The following is a 10,086-nucleotide window of genomic DNA, read 5'->3' as shown; positions in this document are numbered from 1 at the left end:
ATTTTAAATTAGGGATACAAAAATCTTTATAGAAAAACAATACCTTTACAACTTTCATTAGTTTTATGTTGATGACAACCAAAACAATCTGGAAATGAATGAGGAAAAACTGGATCCTACCACGTGATTTTTCAGCCAATAAAAATACTATAAAAATCTTTTCACCTGACATGTAATTCTAATTTGAAATAATGGAATCGACAACAAAAGACAATCTCGAAAATAATTTGTTTTTAAAATTTTAATTTTATTTTACTTTGCATGCCTTTTTTCTCTTCATTCTCATGCATTGTCATCCAATTCTGAACTGTGTGCTAAATTTGAAGTTTGTAGCTAGTCGGGAAGTTAGTTTAAAATCGATTACAAAATTCCACCCGGACAGACAGACACGAAGGCAAGTTTATATAAACGTGGTAAAAAGGATGTTATATTTTTAATAAAGAATAGTTTCGATTCTTATAATTGGTATTTTGAACTAAGCGCTTAAAAATATCTTTTAAAAGAATAATACATCAATTAAATTAATCATTACATTTAAAATAATTAAATTTAAAAAGATTAAAACACTTAAAAATAGCAACAAAAAAATTTAATTTAATATTTGGAAGGATTAAATACATTTTTCTAATTTATCAACTGTGTGGATTTACACCATTATAGATATATATGGTGATATGGTGAAGTTTTAAAACAGAAGTAGATAGCATTGTTGTTTTGCATTAAATGAATCACATATTGTATGCTTTATTAAATCCACAAAGTTATAAAGGAATTAATACGAAAATAATCATTGTAAAACAAATTAATAGATTTTTACATTCACTATAGTTTTTCCGTATAACTTTTCTATTTATTTTGACAAAAAGTAAGAAACATTTGGTATGTTTCACATAATAAATAAAAAAATTATTCTCACAATGTATGTATAAGTAATGAAATATTCATACTTTAGAATTAACTAAATATACAAAAGCTTATAAAGTTGCTTGTACACAATTATATCATTGGTACATCTTATTCACAGTACATAAAATATTTATATATTATCATAATCTTAGCAGTTCATAAATACAAATGTAATAATTTAGGTAAGCCAAAAGTTTTTTGATCTTGTGTGTTGGTCCGCTATCGCATGATAACAGTGCTTATAAAGTACTATGTCCACATATTTTGCAAATAACTTTAACTTTTCAGTTAAAAATTTGAAAAGAGATATTATCTAAAAATTTAAACTATAGGAAAATAAAGGAAATATATTATTTTATGCTAGGTTAACTTACAAATAAAACTAATTAGTAAAATAAAACGAAATTAATAACAAAGCAAAGAGTGCACTCTTTGATTAGTACTTAAAATATTGACAGGCACAATATTTATTAACTTTATCAATCTCTGCTTCCATAGAAAAAATATGTGCGACTTAAATTGATAAATTTTCGACTTAATTGATATAAACTATAGCTCATTTTAACTGCAAAAATCCCTAAATGTAAAAAACATTGCACAAATTATGATATAAGATTATTTCACAATTTTTATAAAAATATGTAATAGTATGTGTTTAGATCGGCCAGCATTTACTTACAGTCATATGTGTGTAATAAGAAGTATTTAAAAGTCTTTAACTAATTTCAAGAAAGGTAAATAAAATACATAATATTACATATTGATATAATAGTAATGATTCAAATGTAAAAAAAATTCTTCAGTATTTACCTGAGTTAAAATACAAGAGTAATGATTCAGACTTGCTACAAACAAATTTGCCATTAAACAAACAATTGAGATTTGAAACAGATCTCAGACAGATTTTATATCCTCAAAATACTGATCAAACTAGATAAATTGAACTACTTCATTCTTTACGACTTATATATAAAATTAAATAATTAATATAAAACATGGCGAGTAAAAAAAACTTAAAATAGCGCGCTTAAACCATTTAAACATAAAGAAGCGAGCGGCCATGCGTTCAATGTCAACATGTACTTACCGGAAGTGAAGTATTATGTTCCTTTCATAGTGGCTTAGCAAATAGAGCGCCGTTATTTTTGCAAATGGTTGGTTTTGGTTCTGGTTTGGAGCGGTTTAGAGAGTTGAGAGTTTTAGGGACCAACCATTCACACAGGATGCGAATGAGAAGCTTATAGGTGAAATATATTTACCCACAAAAATTTCACCGATTTGTTGTTGCTGTTAATTTACGTCGCACTAGAGCTGCACAATGGGCTATTGGCGACGGTCTGGGAAACATCCCGGAGGATGATCCGAAGACATGCCATCACAATTTTGATCCTCTGCGGAGGGGATGGCACCCCCGTTTCGGTAGCCCGACGACCTGCGTGCGAAGTCGAGCACTTTACGGTAGCACAGTTTAACGAGGACCAATACCGCACACCCTCGGTCCCTACGCAGACTGATCCAAGTGGTCACCCACCCGCACACTGACCGTAGCCAGTGATGCTTGACTTCGGTGATCTGCTGGGAACCGTGTCTTAACGATCAGTCCACTGCGGGACTTCACCGATTTGCATAGGTGTTCTTTTCTTATCCAGTGTTTCACGCGTAAAGAGAACCAGATTTGTGAAAAATATTTATGCACTAAAAACTCATCAATCAGGTTCTTATTCGCATGCAAAAAAAGAAGAAAAAAATTGCTTTATTGAAATTGCTTGCATTTGAAGGCTTGTGTGCTCAATTTAGGCTTTGTCAAGTAAAAGGAAAGGTAGAACAATTCAGAGAAGGACATTACATAGAATACTAGGGATACGGTGGGATTCAAACCCGTCCCCACCACGCTTCGCAAAGCGTTTGGCAGGTGATACCGCTCGGCCAGGGAGGATCACAGACAATGTAAATGCTACAAACATTCATTTAAAGGAGGGGAGCCACTCCCTCTGCAAATGAATAAAATTGCGACATGTCTTCGGATCATCCTCAGGAAAATTTCCCAGACCGTCGATAATAGAACATTGTGCAGCTCTAGTGCGACATAAATAAAGTACCTACCTACTTACAAACATTTATTTAAAAAGTCTCGCTGACTGTGATTTTTTTGGAATGTGAACGAGAACCAGATAGGTGAAAATATTCATCCCGAAAACTCTTTAACCAAAAATTGTAAGGATTTACCAAAAATTGTAAGGATCTGTTAGGGACTATTAAAACTGGTTACGTAAAAATCGCGAATACGAATGAATAAATCTGAATATGTTTTGGAAATTGTATATGTTTCTCGAAATTTTAATACCTATTCTTTGATTTGATACTAATATTAAATTTCTCTTTTGAGCCAAAACATTATTAAAAAAAATGTCCGCAAAATGACCCACTCAAACGCAACTGTTAATAATAATTACAAAACAAAGGAGAGCAATGCCGATTAAAGAAATAAACACTACCATACATTAAATGTAGACTAGACAGAATTCTTTTAACTCGCATCATGTCATAATTGCATCATCATCTATTTTAGCGACACCTGTAGTAACTATATAGAGTGACAAGGAAAAATAAAAAAAATTAAATAAAATTTTGTAAGTATTTTTTAACATATGTCTAACTTTCTAAAAATTTTGACACCTATCCTTTGACTTGATATTCATAACTAAATTCTATTTTTATCAAAAAAGAAAAATAATTTAAGTGTCTACCTAATGATCTGTTGGGGACTATTAAAACTAATTAAGGAAAAATCACGTATGCGAAAAACAAATATGATTGATGAAAAAAAAAAAAATTTAAAACGTCTTATGAATATTTTTTAGAATATGTATATCTTTTTAGAAATTTTTCCACCTATCCTTTAATTTGATACTAATATTAAATTTTGATACAAAAAAGTTTGATTTGCTTCGATACAACTTTTAAATCAAAAAATTATATATATAAAAAAAAGTAACTAAAAATTCTGCCAAATGAATCCTTCACATGCAGCTATTAATAATAATTGGAAAACAAACGGGAACAATGCCTATAACCGAAATAGACAATGGTATATAACAAATCTAGGCTGCATAGAATTTCTTAACCCGCCTCATATCATATTTGCATCATTATAGAATTATTTAGCGACACCAGTGCTTACATATATTGTTTTGCATACGTATATGTTTTTAAAAATTTGCCACCTATCATTGGCACGTGTCTGAGTTTGATCGAGGTCGAATTGTGACCTACCGGGATGGCGGTTTATCATACCGAAGTATTGCTGCTCGCGTTGGTTGATATCCCATGACTGTTAGCAAAATATGGAATCGATGAGTTCATAACGGTCATATGGAACGCCATGCAGGATCGCAGCGGCATCCCATCACTGACAGCCGAGAAGACCAACATGTTATCCTCATGGCCTTAAGGGTTCTTACAGCTACGACACGAACCCTGAGTCAACAAATGGGTTCATTTACAAGACAACAAGTGTCAGCAGTCTGCACAAACAGTTCGACGACGTTTGCAGCAGCATGGACTGTTAGCACGGAGACCATGGCTTCGGCTATCCTTGAGGCCGCATCACAGGTAGGAGCTACTCCAATGGTGTGATTAACGACGAACCTGGACGCAGGAATGGCATGACGTCGTCTTTTCAGACGAATTCAGGTTCTGTATACAGCATCATGATAGCCGCATCCGTGTTTGGAGACATCCTGGAGAACGCCCATTGGCAGCTTGCATTCGACATCGTCATACTGGTCCATCAACTGGAGTGATGGTATGGGGTGCCATTGGATACGCGTCTCGATTACCTCTTGTTCGCATTGCCGGCACTTTGAACAGCAGCCGTGACGTTTCTGACGACTTAGGGCCAGTTGCTCTGCCTTATCTTCGAGGCCTCCATAACGCTACGTTTCAGCAGAACAATACACGACCACATGTTGCCCGCACTATCCTGACCTTCCTAGACACGGAATATGTTCGTCTGTTTCCCTGGTCAGATCTCTCACCAATTGAAAACGTCTGGTCAATGGTTGCCGAACGACTGGCTCGCACCACCCGTCTGTCACTACGGTCGATGAATTGTGGCATAATGAAGCTGCATGGAATGCTGTACCCGTTCATGCTATCCAATATCTGTTCGGCTCGATGCCCAGGAGGATAACTGCTGTTATTGCTGCCTGGGGAGGCTGCTCTGAGTACTGATTCCTCAGGATCTATACATCCAAATATCCTGAAAATTTAATCACTTGTTCTTCCAACTGTAATGTATGTGCCTAATAAATATCATTCTGTTATTTGCATTCCTCCCTGGTGTAGCAATTTTAATGGCTTGTAGTATATATATTGAATGTTGGCTGCACACAGTGTTGCCAGGTGCTGATAACCGTTCACCCCCAGATGGCGTTGTAAAATCCCCTAAAAATTTTCAAAACCCCCCAAAATTTTTAACGTAATGTATAAGTATTAAAAAATAGTACAAAAGTTAAATAATGTATAGAAAGCGTTGCTTTAATACTTTTCAATATTTTATTATCAACAAATTAATCTTTTTTACATTTCAATCGTCACATTATCTTTAATTTCTACTAAAATACTTAGAATATTTTTTTAAATACTTTTTGACCTGCACACTTTTTCATAAATATTTTATTATCAACGATATAGTCTTTTTTATTATTTTAACTCTAACATCATGCTTAAATTTTTGATAAAATATCCTACATATTTTCGTCAATACTTTCTGATTTATATATCTTTTCGCTGCTAAACATTTTTAACATAGAAGAAGTAGATACAAATCCTTTACCCTTGAACCTTTAAACTGCTTTTCGTGTTCCCCATCTTTCTTGTACTTTTGTACGTACTTCTTTTTTTCTTTATCATTTGGCATTATTTTTAAACCATGCACATTAAAATTTTTAAATAATTGATATCAATTTCTCCAAACGTACTGGTTGATCGAGCTAAGTAATAACCTACTACATTCAACAAAGGGGTAAAGGTCTAAAATTATATCTTAATCTTTTTGTTTTATTTTAACATATTGATTTTCATATTACCATCTCACACATTCAGTTATAGAATTTGTATTAGAAGGTAACCAAAATGAAACTAGTTAAATTCACAAATAACGCTAAAACAAACCCCTAAAAACCAATTCCCCTAAAATACCCACTGAAGATAAAAAAATCCCCCTAAATTTAGGGGGAAAACCCCCAATCTGGCAACACAGGCTGCACAGAATTTTTTAACCCGCATCGTATCATACTTGCATCATCATCGATTTTAATTACATCTGTGATAACTATATAGAGGACAAGAACAAATATTAAAAAAAAAATTATTTATAAATTTTTTTTAGCATATGTATATTTTTTTAGAAATTTTCACACCTATCCATTGACTTGATATTAATATCAAAGCTTTATTTCTAGATTGATGCAACATCTCAAAATAATGGAATAAGTTGAGCTAAATCAACTGATTTGTGCTGATTTTAAATTGGTTATGTAATGAAAAGTAGTTACGTAAATGCTAATATATCATAATACTACTATTAACAATACATGCATTTCAATATTTTTTTCTGATGCAAAGGATCTTTGGTTTTATTGCCTATACTTCCTTTTTTTTTTAGAAACAATTGGGCTGACTTATCAGTTCTTAAAATTTGAAATGCACCTCTCAGTGACAATTTATAAGAAACATTTTTGTTTCAGGAATTTAAATAATGATTGAATCAAAACAAAGCGCGCTAAGAATTTTTATGGTTTAGACTAGTTTAAACATAGTTTGAAACTGTTTCGACAGTCTAGGATTGAGAAAATATTTCAGATATTTCTGGAAATAGAACAAACTAGTTTCCTGACGTATGTTTAATTGATTATAATCAAATTAAGGTTTGCAAACTATTTTTTTAAATTTTTCTGCAATATATTCTGAAATAAACTGTGTCGACTAAAAAGTATGTGCTTTAAAATTAAATATTAAATATTTAGCTCACTAGAAAAATGTCTAACATTTCTTATAAATTTTTCACATCAAGTTACTAAGCACAAGCAATAACACTTTATTGGCATTTTCAAAAAATTATGGATATTTCATTCTTTCAAGGGACCCCGAATGCATTTGCCCTCTACCCTTGACACCCATTCCGACCCTGATTAGCGAAATATATTTAACAGAGAAAAACTTTAGGTTCTCGTCCGCGTTTCCGAATTCATTCATTTTTATTTCCGATTTGATTCATTTTTATTTCTTCAATGGATTATATAAATGTTGCAGATAATGCAGATATGCAGATAATGCAGAAATGTTGCAGATAAATTTGTTTAACTATTTTCCTTCGACGAGATCATCCTTCCTTTTGGAAAAGAATACAATTAACATAACCTCAAGAACCTTGAAAAAAGCAAAGAGAAACATAATTATTTTGATCACTAGATGCCAATGTTTCAGTCATAATGATGCGCATTTTTTATCGCGTGCACTGGTAAGTCTATGCTTTTCAGTACAACTTTCCGTACAGCGACCCAATTATTGTAAAGGCAGATACAATACATAAAGTTCTGCTTGCTATTTCATAGATGTAATATTTCTCCTTTTTTTCGTTAACTCTTATTAGAACATCTGCACTGCACTCAGGGTAGCAGCAATTAGGGTGAAAAAAAAGTTAAAGTGTAAATATGGTTATGCATGACAAATGTAATAGAACAGTGCTTACTTTCACTTTAGCTTATACACATTATAAACCGTATTACTTCTAAGTAAAGTTTTAATTTAATATGTAGTTCTTGTAAAGTTGAAGGGTTATTGAAAGTGGTGAATTTGTTGACGAAATAATTGGGCGACCACTTTTTTTTCTTTTTTCACTTATTGTCGCTACCCGGTCTCGCAACTGTTCTTTTCAATATTGATTGTTTCTTTTTCCTTTCATTCCAATAAAATTTAATTTTGAAAATAAGAATCGGATATATGTCCACTTTCAAATTGTTCAAACCACTATTTTTTTGCTGTACTGCAGATTAAATGTGAGACATCACGAGTGCCATTTGAATGGAGGAAAGGTGACACGACCCCCTCGATTTTTATCCTGAGACAATAGTAGAAATGACTTGCATGGCTGAGTTGTGCAACACGTCAAACTTCGTTTAGATTTTGAATTAGTTCTGCAGTTATTAGACATATTATTTTCACTTTCTCCTGCTTTTTCTATGCCATGGGAAAACTAATCGTAGTAAAATTACAGTTTTTTGCTTCCCTTATTATGTGTGACGAAAGAAGGATTTGAACCATTTCATTTAAAAAAAAAAAAAAATCTGAATTAATTTTGGAATCATGAAATTTTAAAATTTGTTTTTTCGGCTTTTTCATAAATTTTTTTTTTGATGAAATTCATTTAAATAATCTCGAAAGGTTAACAAAAATGTGATTTTTTTATATGTGCTCTTTAAGAGAAAGAAAGAAATTCTTCTAATTATATAAGGGAGCATAACACAGTTTAAGACAACTTTAAGCTTTGACAAGAAGATTCTAAATTAAATACGCAGTAATATTTTGAAAGTAAATTTAGTCCGGTGTATTTCGGGATGGGATGAGGGGGGGGGGGGGGNGGGGGGGGGGGGGGAGTAACTATTCAACCGATTTCATTCAATTTTTTTAATATTTTAATGTCTCAAGAATTGAAAACGAATCTTTCATTTCAAATTATGTAGTTTAACATGAAACATGCAGCACTACTACAATAACATGTAATACTATTACTCTCAAATAAAGTTTATAAAATATTATTTTAAACATTATTTATCTTCAAAGCATATTGATCTAAGTGAATAGTATAGTTTACTATAAGATTAGTATGATCAATTCTGTAGGTAACTAACATTCATAAACTGAAATAATAAGTAATTTCTAGCATACTATACAACTAAATAATTTCTAATATACATCTTTTAAAAGATTTATACCCACGCTTTATTTTACTTATATATTTTCAACTGAATTCACTTGTACAACTTAATTTCCAAAGTACTTCTTGAAAAAGTTTTTAAAAACTAATATATAACTCTGTAACTGACTGATATTAAAGCAACTTAAATGAAGTGTGACGCTATAAAAGATTTTACTGAAATTAAAACGAATTTTAAATAAAGTTACATTAAATCTCAAATAGTACATTGCTTTAAAAAGGTTTATATTTTCATTTTTTAGACTACTCAAATTTTGGATCTAGACATTTGAAATTAGTTAAAATGATATAAAAACTTAAATACCTTATAATTCCAAAATTGTTTAAATATCATTAAAATAAATAGCGAAAAATAATAAATAATTATAAACATTTTTTTTTCTTAAAATTATCTTTACGTAAATGAGTTTTATAATTGTGTACAAGAATTATTTGCTATTTTCGTTCCAGAGATGTGGTGAAATATGCAAAAAGTGAAATTATTGTTTTCAAAATCATGGCTACTTTCAGGGTCTAGAATTCTAATTCGTACAAGAAAAGGCGTTTTTATTCCAAGAAAGTACGCTTTTGTATTTAATTTCATAATTTAAAATATCGTTTGCACAATTTTTGCCTAGGTTCAGAATCATTAAGAAAGCATCTTAATACGTGAAAATCAAATCATTACATCAAAAGTTATTAAGGTGTTTCGTTTCATATTTTGTGCACTGTATATGCTTACATAAAAAACAGGAAAATGTTTTATAAGCTATTGAGTGTATAGCAAAATAACATATGCTTCGATTAAACCTTCCCACAAGAAATTACTTTATATACCATTAATAATCGTTTGAAACTCTTAATTACTAAGGGACATAGTCTCCCTGATTGCTGTTGCTGACCATACAGCTTTTGTTTTTGAAATCATTTGATAATAGTGAATATTGATTTTAATAGTTAGTTGTTAAGAAGGAAAATAAGGGGTATAATAGATATGAGGTAAACAAAAAGAGATTCTTCCGAAGTGAGTGGCAGGTTTCTAAAAATAGTGGAAGAACTTTTCTTTTAAGAGGAAGAAAATAAACTTAGTCGGTGGTCACCCAGGCATTGTTTTATAAAAGAAAAAAGGTTAAAATTGTGAGAAAGAAACAATGGTCGTTTTTTGCTTTTCTGCATTGATACTAGCAATAAATAAAAATGTT

The sequence above is a fragment of the Parasteatoda tepidariorum genome, chromosome 7 (genome assembly GCF_043381705.1).
Source record: "Parasteatoda tepidariorum isolate YZ-2023 chromosome 7, CAS_Ptep_4.0, whole genome shotgun sequence".
Taxonomy (NCBI): domain Eukaryota; kingdom Metazoa; phylum Arthropoda; class Arachnida; order Araneae; family Theridiidae; genus Parasteatoda; species Parasteatoda tepidariorum.
Note: the sequence above shows the minus strand (reverse complement) of the source record.